Raw genomic sequence first — 10,780 nt, forward strand, 5'->3', positions numbered from 1 at the left:
ATTACAATTCATGAATTTATGCCATCTGGTAGACACGCGAAGCATTGCAGCCTATTAAATCCTAATCATTATCATTTAACAGATCAGCCGCCCATCAGCCAGGCATGAACCCAGGCTGGGAAGGCAAACACAACGGGGCTTGTCAGAGGTGAGGAGCGGCGCATTCCAGGTATCTGCCAGGTACATACCGGGTATTTGCTCGAATAAAGTGTGTCGGTGCAGTATCTCTATTCTTATCTCTATTATTATCTCTATTCGCATCTCTTATCTCTATTCTTGCCTCTTATCTCTATTCTTGTCTCTTATCTCTATTCACATCTCTTATCTCTATTCTTATCTCTAATCGCTATTCTTAGCTCTATTCTTATCTCTTATCTCTATTCTTATCTCTATTATTAACTCTTATCTCTTTTCTTATCTCTTATCGCTTGTCTCTATTCTTATCTCTTAGCTCTATTCTTATCTCTTAGCTCTATTCTTATCTCTCAGCTCTATTCTTATCTCTCATCTCTATTCTTATCTCTCATCTCTATTCTTATCTCTATTCTTATCTCTCATCTCTATTCTTATCTCTCGTCTCTATTCTTATCTCTATTCTTATCTCTCATCTCTATTCTTATCTCTCATTTCTTATCTCTATTCTTATCTCTGATCTCTATTCTTATCTCTTATCTCCTGCTCAAAGATTCAATTTTTAAAGATTTTATTGCACATGGGAGAAATCAATAGCATGAAACAACATGTTCCTTACATCTTTATCTCTCTTTCCATCAAGGCTGTACGTGATTGTGCTTTTTGTCTCTTTCAAATGAAAGAAGTGAACGTTTTCTGACATAATTCCCACTCATTAAAGAAGACGATGGCGACGGATTCATGAGGATGGCAGCCCCTGCGGTGGGAGGATTGGCGTACAAATGAAGAAATTGCAAGGATGTGAAGGAGTGCCATAACCTCGCGAGATTTCGGCCGAAAGACCATCCACATGAGGAGTGTCGACGCTGGAACGCGGAAATGATTACGTGGAACACACGAGGGCGCATGCGCGTGACGCACTTCCGGGATCATCCGAAATCAACATGGATTTGCAGCAGCAGTGGGGATTTCAAGAAGAAACTGAGGAATTTTGCTATAGCCTCAATTGGAGTTATATGTGTTGATTGCTATTTGTTCAGCTGTTTGATGTTTATCACTTTATTATTATTTATTGGAGGAAGAAGCCCCTGTACACACCACAACAGCCGAGCCGGAAGTAACTTCAACATCCGGGGACCGGCGACGGAGCGGCGTCTCCAACGTACCCACGCGGGGTCCAGCCGAAGTTCCCGTCGGAGTCGGTGCGGTGATAGACGGCATTTATCTCCCAGTGGTCACACTAAAGCTATTTGTAGCTTACATGCTGTTTTTATTTGGCAACACTGTAAGTGTGCATTTTTAAGAGTTTTGTAAATTGTTTGAATTATCTGGTCTGTGCTATGTGCGTACTCTTTCTTCTTGCTGAGGTCGTATTCCCCAAGTGAAGAAGCTGTTCTGCAATACCGATGCCCAAAGTCCACCCACTGTCATTTCTGCTTGAAAATCATTACCTTCCTGTGAGTAGGCTGTACATAGGAGCCAAGATTCACCAGGGATTATTCCCTTTTATTTTGTACATCTGCACTTAGATTGTTTCCTTTTTGTGTGTTTGTATCCCCCATGCTCCCCCTGGATCATGAGAAAGCAGTTCTACATTTTGGGGAAGAGTGAAGACAACCCCACCGGAGGGTAGAAGCAGGGGGGTGACACTTTAATATTGTTTTTGCACTTGCTATTTACATTTTGCACTATTATCACTATAAGTCACAATTTGTTTAGTAAGCACTGTTTAGGGTGTTAGCGCCTTCTATATTCGCCATATTTTGGCACAATTGTATGTATATCCATAAAGAGACATATATAAATAATGTGGCAATGAATGGGCATAAAAAAATTCAATTACAATAATAATAAAATTAAAAAACCCTGTAAACTAAAAATAACTTACATTCAATATTTTTCCTTACCTTTTAGATGTCTTTGCCCTCCGATTCCCGTGGTCACCGCATGCTCTCGAACCAATCCACAATCCAGAATAGCAACGGCCCACAGGTAAAAAAAATCCAAAGTCCTTTTCTTCTTTCTTTATTTTCTTCTGTAAATTGTAATCCATTTTTGGCACTTTCGGGGTTTCTGGGGTCTTCATCTGTATCTTCTTCTTCATCTGTATCTTCTGGAGGAACGCCCTTCTCCTCCTATTGGTGGAGGAGTTCCTCCCTCGGCTTCTTTCCGCCAAATGTGGCTGCACGGCCTTTTATAGGCATGTGACGTCACATGTACGTCATTTTGGTTCTCACACCATCTGATTGGCCAGTGAAAACCATGTGTTTTGTATTTTATTGGTTCTTGTAGACCATGTGACTCCCTATGGATGACGTCACATCCTTTACCAAAAACCTCTGTCACATGGTCTACAACAACCAATTGATTGGGGATATATTTCCCACAATCTGATTGGCTGAAGTACCATGTGACGGCAGCAATGCTGCTTTTGGTGACATCATGTTAAAGGGAAAGGAAGCACAGCCATTCTGATTGGCTAGCTTCATTTCCTTTACATGATGTCACCAAAAAAAAAAAATACAAAACACATGGTTTTCACTGGCCAATCAGATGGCGTGAGAACCAAATGACGTAAATGTGACGACACATGCCTATAAAAATCCGCATTTGGTGGCAAGAAGCCGAGGGCCCCAGACACTCGTGGGAACCACCCAAGGGCCCACAGACACCTGTGGGAATGACCTGGGGACCTCTAGACACCCACAGGGACCGTTAGGGCACACAGACACACGCGTGAACCACCTGGGGGCCCACGGAGCCTAGCAGGAACCACCCGAGGGCCACCAGACACTTGTGAGAACCCCCTGGGGTGCACTGTGTGGCCTGCGGACACCCGTTGGGACCACCCGTGGACCCCCCGTCGACCTGGGGTATTAATTGTGTCTGTAAAAAAATAAATCATGGTTTTATGTGGGGGCACAGGGGGTGGGTGGGGGTTGTGTTTATTAGATAATGTAATAGTTTATTGGGGGCCTTGGAGGTGGGTAGTAGGGCTGTTGTGTGTATTTGTGTTTATTGTGGGTAGTAGATGTGGGTGAAGGGGGTATTAGCCCCAAGGATGGGTGTTTTGGCCTACTGGGTGGGTAGCTTGAGGTGTTATCCCCTTCATTACCTTAGTGGTATTAACATCTAAGGTAATGAAGGGGTTAACTCTACCAGTGAGGCCTAAACACCCATTAAGGACCAAATACCACCTTCATCCACTCCCGCAACCCACAATAAGCATGGCACGGGTGTTTAACCCCTTCATTGCCTTAGCCTAAGGTAATGAAGTTGCTTTAATTTAATTTTTCATAATAGTGTGTGGCAGCAGAGGGTCTCCAGAGCTGAACATTTGATTTTAGCCTCGGGGACCCCGGCTTCTCAAGTTATAGGCCCTGGTATAATTCACCCTGTTACATCACGCGGACCCTTAAAAATGGCGGCGGTACCGGCACCCGATGCCCCATACCATGGCCTGTAACTGTCCCATGACACTAATATCCAATATCATGACTGCACTCCAGGTCCCAGGTACCATCATATACCAAAAATAAATAGTAGATATCATCCATTAACATTGGAAGATTCAAGGGTTGAAAGACACGTAACTAATAGTATCAGAAAAGCTGATAGGTCTCGTTTAGATACTTTTTGGAACAGCTCTCAGTACCATCTTAGCTACAGTGGTCTATGCGCAAGTTCTGCCTGACATAACTGAGAACCTTCAGCTGACAGCCCAGGGGATTCTCCCACTGACGCGACGTCACCGGATACCATCTGACGTAACGTCACTTCCAGGTGGATCGGAGAATGAAGAGGATGCCAACCGCAGCAGCCACAGCTCTAGCAACAAGTGCAAACCCCTGAGCCTGCCGCCCAGAATACTAGCGCTTCATCGGAGCACAGTGCTGCGGCATCACATCAGTTCCAGTTTTTCTCTCACACTGCCAGAAACCAACGGAGGACACCAGAGGAGATCGCCAGGGAAACCCCCAAAATCAGGGTTCATTACAACAGCATCCATTATTCAGGCAATCATTTTGTTTTCTATATACAGTATATGTTTTACCAATTATGTGTTTTATTGCTTTTACATTATAAAGTTATTTATGCTTGCTATATATGCACCCCTCTTTTTTTCTTGAGTAAATGAAAGGAGGACTATGAGGAGGGCCTTAGGGTTATATAGACTGTGGAAAAGCTAGAAACCTGAGCTGGAACTCTCTCAAATCAGAGCAGACTCTGGAAGAAAGAAGAGAAGAGTGCTAACCCTCCAGAAATACGGCTGAGCTCTCATCCAAGGAATATTGGAGAGAGAAAGCTATCTGTGAAAATGCTCGATGATGCTTGTCATACAGACTGCTTAATGAGGAAAGAAAACTCTCCAGCTTTATCACCAAAATATAGCCGCATGCCTTCTCCAGTCAATATGGAGAATGCAACTACAGAGAAAGAAGTATGAACCCCTGCACCAGACTGCATTCCCTCTTATCACTCTTGAGGGGTCACCTCCTGCAGTTCTGGCTGCATTTCTCCCCTCATATGTTTATTTTTGGTCGCCCAGTAACCCGGAACAATAGGGCCAGGGACCTCCTCACCAACCTGCTTCTGGCATTAACCAAACTGGCTATATATAAGTCCACAAAGCAGCATGTGGCTGGGGAGGTATCCCTTACCTGCCAGGCTCTGTTCCAGGTGCTGGTGCGCTCCCGTATCCGAGCAGAGTTCACCCACGCTGTGGCCACTGGGCAGGTACCTGCACTTACCTCCCAGTCGGCCTTGAATTGGGTGCTCTGCTCGGTATCCCCCCCACACCCCCATCATGTTTCACTCATATTTCACCTGCTCATTTAGTGCACTTTTTACTTTTAGTTACAGTGCACTATTGGTTTACATTGTTTGTTTATTTATTTTCTCTTCTCCGTTAAGTCCTTAACTAAACTAATGGATTTACAGTTCTCCTGACTTGCCGGCTTCACTGGCCAATCAGTTAAATCCTTATAAAATAGAAATAGTATAAGCAACCTGATGTGCAACACCCAATGCAACAGAAGCAGTCCACAGTTAGAGAAGTGTTTGATAAGGGGGAAAAAATTCAACCGCATCCATGAAAGTGCTCTGGTGGTAAATGGTAATTTAGCTAACATTTTTACTATAGATTTGTTGCCATTAAAATTTGTTGAATTTGAGGGCATTAAATAGCGTATTCAAAGTTGCAAGCAACATTGGATCATTCCAAGCTGATCCTATTTATCTAAAAGGCGCTTCTTGAACTGTACAGCAAAGTTGTTGCATAGGTGGTTGATGCCTTAGCACAGTTGGAGAGAAGTAGGTGGCTAGGGGGATAGAGGTCATTTCTGTGACATCCCTATTCTATCTGTTTACTTGATCTTCATGGACTCTGTATTCCGTGCCTTATTGCCTAGCGGTTGATCTTTTGGGAAGGCAGAACTGTGAGCAGAATCATTACAGGAACGGGACATGTCTGGTAGGCCAAACAATCTGCGAATTGTGTAGAGATCACCATGGCATTAATCGTTCAATCTTTTTGGTAATTGGGCCTGACGACAGGAGAGTTCCATCAATAGGTTCCACTAAGATGGGACATTTCTTAGGGTGAGTTGACTGTGCTTGCTTCAAACTAATTTGATGTCTATTCAGTTTCTTGAGGCTCCAGAGTTAAGAAAAGCCATGACAGGTATCTCCACATCTCCCTCTTGTAGTGTAAGTGAGGGAAATTATTGGCAAGGGCTGCAATTAACATGATGATCAGGCTGGATAGGAAATATTCATATACTGTACAGTTCAAATTCTCTCCGAGCTAGACTTTTCCGTTCTCTAATTACAGAGTTCAATTGTTCCCAACATCGCTCCTAGAGGCGTCAATCTAGTTTTACACAGCTTGATAAATGGAACCAGTTCTGTTGGTAGATTCACTTTTACCGAAGCATCTTCAGAAATAAAATAGCGGAGCTGGTTGATTCCAGTCAGTATCAGACACCATTTCCTAAATTCAGTGGCGTAGTCTGCCACTAGAACATATCACGGGAGACTCCTGTGGCGGGTAGGATCTCGGTGGCCGGAACAGCAGGAAGCGTAGTAGGGGTCACAAGCAAGGGTCCGAGGCAGGCGGCAGGTAGCGCAGACAGGAAACAAGCAGAGGTCCGAGGCAGGCGGCAGGTAGCGGCGTCAGGTAACAAGCAGAGGTCCGAGGCAGGCGGCAGGTAGCGAAGTCAGGTAACAAGCAGAGGTCAGCAACGAGGAGACTGGAACAGGACAGGGGAGCAAGGACAGGTCTGGGGGCAGGGACTGAGAACAGGAATAAACAGGGACAAGCCAGATACCAGCAAGGGCTTTTACTGTGAACAGACTTCTATGGTACAGATACAGAAAACAGATCAGGATATCAGAAGCATGTACATTAGGAATCTGACTTCAAGCAAAGGCAAAACCAACAGACAGGAAGCAAGCTATAAGGACAGAGACAGGAACAACAAGAAGACAGACAGACAGAGGAACCCAGAGCCAACAGAAGGCAGCAGCACACCCAGTGGACAAGGAAGCTATGGCTAGGCAGGAGGTCTAGGCGATCCTGACATTACTCCCCCCTCTCAAGAGCGTTCTCCGGACGATCCTCCAGGCTCTTCCCGGAGGCCTTGATGAAAAGTGGACTCAAGGTGACCCACCTCTGGTGGTTTGTCAGCGGGCAGGGAGTACTCCACAGGTAAGGACTGAAAAAGTCCATCAGAAAGCCAACAGAGGAATTCAATTCTCTCTCGGAACAGTTGAATGTCAGGATGCATCAACCCAAATGCCAGAGAATCTGTGAGCAGTAAGCTTGACTTTGCAGAGTAGGTCACAGGCTCAGCAGAGGACGCATCAGATATTCGTAGATAAACGGAAGAACGTGCGCTTGTCTTCACAGCAGGAGAAGAGGAGCCAGTAGATCCTCCTGACAACCCTCCAGGTTTAGCAAGGTGTCCCTGATGGAAGGCTCAGTTCTCGCAGCTGACTCTGCAGCATATTTTCTGCTTGTGTGCGCCGCTCCAGGGAGACACGTTCTTCTTGCAGCACTCTCTCTGCATTCTGCAGTGCTGTCTGCACGTCTAACTTTTCCTGGGCCAACTGTTTCTTCTCCTCTCCTAATTCATGGAGTTTCTTATCTCCTTCACTGACTTGGACATAGAGATTCTTGCACTCTTGGGTTACAGTTTCAAAACTGATATTTAACCCTTCGAAGATTTCTCTCATAGAACGTATCTCTGTTGTCAAGTAGCATCTCTCCTCCCGATCGACTTCCATCTCTTTTTTGAAGTAGCAAATATCCTCATGGGAGACTTTAAGCTCTGTATTAAGCCTGTCAATTTCCTTCATAGAGATTTCCAGGAATTTGTTACTTTTAGAAGCGTGGCGCCGATTCTCAGCAGCATCAGCATATGCCTTCTCCAGCTCACCTGACATGACATCCAGGTCACTCTCCAACTGGTGCTTTTCTTTTTCCTGGAGAACACACTTAGCAATTGCTGAGGATAGACCGCTCTGTAGTGCAGCCTTAGCTTCTTGTGCTTTATCTAAACGTCCATGAAGACAATCAATCTCTTTTCGTGCAGCTTGAAGCGTCTGAGTAGGAGCATCTTTCTTCTCTTCCACTATTCTTGGGATACGTCTGTGAGTTGCCTTAAGCTGCAGCATATCTCTTTCATCAAATGCAGACTCTGAGGTTAAATTTTCATTCTTAATTCCTTCTGCAACTTCCACAGTAATGCCTCCCTTCTTTTTCTTCTTCTTCCTTGCTTTGAGAAGTTCTGAAGAATCAGTGGTACTGTGTTCACATTTACTGCTCAAGACTGTTTGAGTGGGAGCCATAATTAAACCACACTTCCCAAGAAACCAGTAAAGAGGAAATATGTTTTTAAAACAGAAGCATTAGAATGAACAACAGGAATATTAGACACAGAGAGACACAAGATAGGAGAGCTGACCCTTTGAGACTTTAACATCAGTCACAGAGATTATAAATGCAAGGAAAAAACATAGACAGAGAAACCTGCAGTTATATCTGAATCTTTAGGCATCAGGCGTAGGGATATCATACAGACAGAGAGAACTTGCAGTTACATCTGAATCTTTAGGCATCAGGCGTAGGGATATCATATAGACAAAGAAAACCTGCAGTTACATCTAAATCTTTAGGCATCAGGCGTAGGGATATCATATACAGTAGACAAAGAAAACCTGCAGTTGAATCTGAAACTTTAGATATCAGGCATAGAAATATCATAGACAGCAGGAAACTAATACAGAGAAAACTTGTAGTTAGATCTGAAACTTTTGACATCGGACATAGGAATATCAGACAGAGAACCCTGCAGTCAAATCTGAAACCTTTGATATCAGGCGTAGGGATATCATATGTTGCAGAGAAACAAACTTTAGGGGAACTTGCAGGTAAACCTGAAACCTTAGAACCAATCATATGAAAAACTATAGATGCAAGAAAATCAAAGCATGCAGCAACAAAATAATGGGAGCACTTTTGTCTTTTGAAATGGGGACCCTGTGAACAGCAGTGGTCCAACCAGGGAAAGCAGTAAATCAAGGTAACCGTCTTAAATAGAAATGTGAGTCTGAAAATCTGCAGTGGCCCACCCACAATGCAGAGACCATTCTTGTCCAGGTAATGAAAGTCTGAAAATGGCAAAAACAGGTACTGCAGGGAGGGTTTTATTTATTTATTTATTTATTTTTTTGTAAAAGGGAATTCTTCTCAGGGAGAAAGTGGCACAAAAAACCCTGCAGAAACCTTTGCAGCAACAAAACCTTCAGGATCCCAACTGGGATTTAAAAAAAAAAAAAAAAAACTTATCTTCCTCCAAGCGGATGGGGTCTGCTGAAGCAGGAAGGCAGAAAATCTGTTCCAGCGAGATCCAGAAGTGGCCTTTGCTTTCTGTCACGGGAGACTCCTGTGGCGGGTAGGATCTCGGTGGCCGGAACAGCAGGAAGCGTAGTAGGGGTCACAAGCAAGGGTCCGAGGCAGGCGGCAGGTAGCGCAGTCAGGAAACAAGCAGAGGTCCGAGGCAGGCGGCAGGTAGCGGCGTCAGGTAACAAGCAGAAGTCCGAGGCAGGCGGCAGGTAGCGAAGTCAGGTAACAAGCAGAGGTCAGCAACGAGGAGACTGGAACAGGACAGGGGAGCAAGGACAGGTCTGGGGGCAGGGACTGAGAACAGGAATAAACAGGGACAAGCCAGATACCAGCAAGGGCTTTTACTGTGAACAGACTTCTATGGTACAGGTACAGAAAACAGATCAGGATATCAGAAGCATGTACATTAGGAATCTGACTTCAAGCAAAGGCAAAACCAACAGACAGGAAGCAAGCTATAAGGACAGAGACAGGAACAACAAGAAGACAGACAGACAGAGGAACCCAGAGCCAACAGAAGGCAGAAGCACACCCAGTGGACAAGGAAGCTATGGCTAGGCAGGAGGTCTAGGCGATCCTGACAGAACACCTGCTTTGCCGCATGGAGAGGAGAATTAATTTCTCCAGTGTGGGTTCGATTTGGAATATCGAATAGGGTAGTCATATCCTGAAAAAACTCCTCCAGACATCCCAACAAAGGGGGGAGACCCAAGACCAAGCATCTCCAATCAGAAGGCTTATCACAAAGAACACTTAAGCTATCAGTAGGATAAGTTTGTGGGCATAGACGTAAAATCAATTGGCACTGGGTCAGGAAGCCCATAAGCAGCTGTCTTTCCCTAGAAATCGTAACCGGTAGTGATATCTTAGACTCATCTAAGGGAGTCTATGGCAGGCTGTGGTAAACTAGGGCAGCCAGAGCATGCTAATTGTCAAATCTAGTTTAAAGCATGTTTATTTGCGCTTTCAATGTCTGAATGACACCTACTGTACTAATCAACAATAGCATTATTTGCTGCAGCAAAATCCCCTTTTCAGCCAGACAACTCTGTTATGCACTGGAGATTGTAGACAGAAGAGAGTGGATTTTATTCCACTACTTAAGGGTTCACATAAATGTGGACATTGTAATATTTGTCCTTATGTCCAGAAAACCAAAACTTTTGAGAATAAAGACAAACCCCACAAATATGTAATCAAATCCCTTTTTACATGCCAGAAGAAACATGTAGTGTATCTTCTCACATGTGGCTGTCTTAAACCGTATGTGGGACTCACCACAAGGTTATTAAAGATACGTATACAGGAATGTGACGGTGAGGGGGTAACCAGGCTCAATAATAAAGGTTAAGCCCACTTGGTTACCCTTGATCCATGTGTAAAGGTCCCAGAGTGTTAGATCTTGGACCGAACTGTCATGTATGCATCACTGAGACTGTGTATAAATTATGCGACAATTCAGTATTTTCTGTGTTTTTGCCTTTCCAGGGGTGCTGGACAGCAGAGCTTGCGAGGCTGTGAGTTTGAGGGTGGGTTTTGCGGAGAAGCTTAAATCAGATTGTTGCTAGGTAGCGGGGTTCCCGAGTTATGGGTTACCCCAAAGATGTACCCAGGAATCAGGTAAGATTCTTGGACACATTGAAGCACAGTGCTCCGGCAAAATCCTACCCTGGAAATGTTCTTGCTAATCACCGCCAGGGTTCCCTTCTTCAGCACAAACTGGAAAATTAAAAAGGGCAT

The 10,780-nt window shown here is 44.5% G+C and overlaps 1 long non-coding RNA gene across 1 annotated transcript; it reads left to right on the top strand.

The window, feature by feature from the left end:
- The first annotated feature begins 692 nt into the window (after positions 1-692).
- LOC142494532 (uncharacterized) lies at positions 693-4,181 on the top strand. Its single transcript, XR_012801514.1, has 3 exons — positions 693-1,417; positions 2,047-2,124; positions 3,916-4,181. It is a non-coding gene; the product is annotated as an uncharacterized LOC142494532 (long non-coding RNA).
- The last annotated feature ends 6,599 nt before the right edge of the window (positions 4,182-10,780 follow it).

Source organism: Ascaphus truei, chromosome 5 (assembly GCF_040206685.1).
Source record: "Ascaphus truei isolate aAscTru1 chromosome 5, aAscTru1.hap1, whole genome shotgun sequence".
NCBI lineage: Eukaryota > Metazoa > Chordata > Amphibia > Anura > Ascaphidae > Ascaphus > Ascaphus truei.